Genomic DNA, 980 nt, shown 5'->3' on the forward strand with positions numbered 1-980 from the left:
TGGGTCTTCTGACCAGCCTAACTGTGCCCTCATTCACTCCTGTTGACTGACAACTGAAGTTCTCTCCTGGAGAAGTATCTTAGGGCTGCTGCACCCTGGATCATGGGGTGTAGATGCAATGAGAGTCTTAGCTGCCTATTTCAGCATGCATTATGGCTTCACTCTTGGAACTTAACGGTGGCTCCCAGGGAGGGAGGACAGAGGTCAGGGCAATGGTTTCTCTCCCAGGCATGTGATCAAGGATGGAGCAATGAAAGGGACGGCTGTGACAGCTGCCTGATTGACTATCTCAAGCAGTAACTGGTGACTAACCAACAGTAAAGATAACTTTTCCCTTTTCTTCCCGGCCAGCTAGAAATTTCACCTGTATTCTACCCACATGAGTATTGCTCTAGCTATTATTGGACCCATCAGTGGACTTTTGAAGACTCACCTCTACGGCCTTGTCAGAAAGGGGAACCTGTACTGACAAAGTCCTGTTCCCTGATACGGGTTGAGATTAGGGACAGGAGACGAGTTTGGGTGAGTGGTCCACATTGAGCCCTATACAGGGTTCTTGAACAGACTATTAGTGCTATGGTCCCCATCCAAAGCTCTAGGGGTTCCCATAAGGAAATAGCTCCTCCATGCTACTTCACAGAGGCTACAGAGGCTTTCCTCTATGCCACGTGTTGTACTGGGCACTGTACTGCTCTGACTCCTTCCAGCCTACGGTAATTCTATGAGATTGCCGTTCCCATTTTACAGAGGAGACAGCCACGGCACAGAGCAATTAGGTAACACAGCCCCAAAGTGGGGGAGGCGGCTGGGATCTCACTACAGCATCTGACTCTAGAGTTCTGTACCTTGTTACGGACTCAGACTGCTCAGACTGACAATGCATGTCTCCTCCAGGGACATACCCCAAAGGATCTAGAATAGCTACTTCCTCTGGAAAAGGCCAGGAAGCCTGGCATGCTGGATTCGGTCTCCAACTGATT

General features: G+C 49.7%; 1 protein-coding gene across 1 annotated transcript in view; it reads right to left on the reverse strand.

The window, feature by feature from the left end:
• The window catches only part of VWA3A (von Willebrand factor A domain containing 3A), an 87131-nt gene that overhangs the window by 70852 nt on the left and 15299 nt on the right, over nt 1-980 (reverse strand). The window lies entirely within an intron of this gene.

This window comes from Orycteropus afer, unplaced genomic scaffold, assembly GCF_000298275.1.
Source record: "Orycteropus afer afer isolate SDZICR_OR568_19922 unplaced genomic scaffold, OryAfe1.0 scaffold00376, whole genome shotgun sequence".
Lineage (NCBI taxonomy): Eukaryota > Metazoa > Chordata > Mammalia > Tubulidentata > Orycteropodidae > Orycteropus > Orycteropus afer.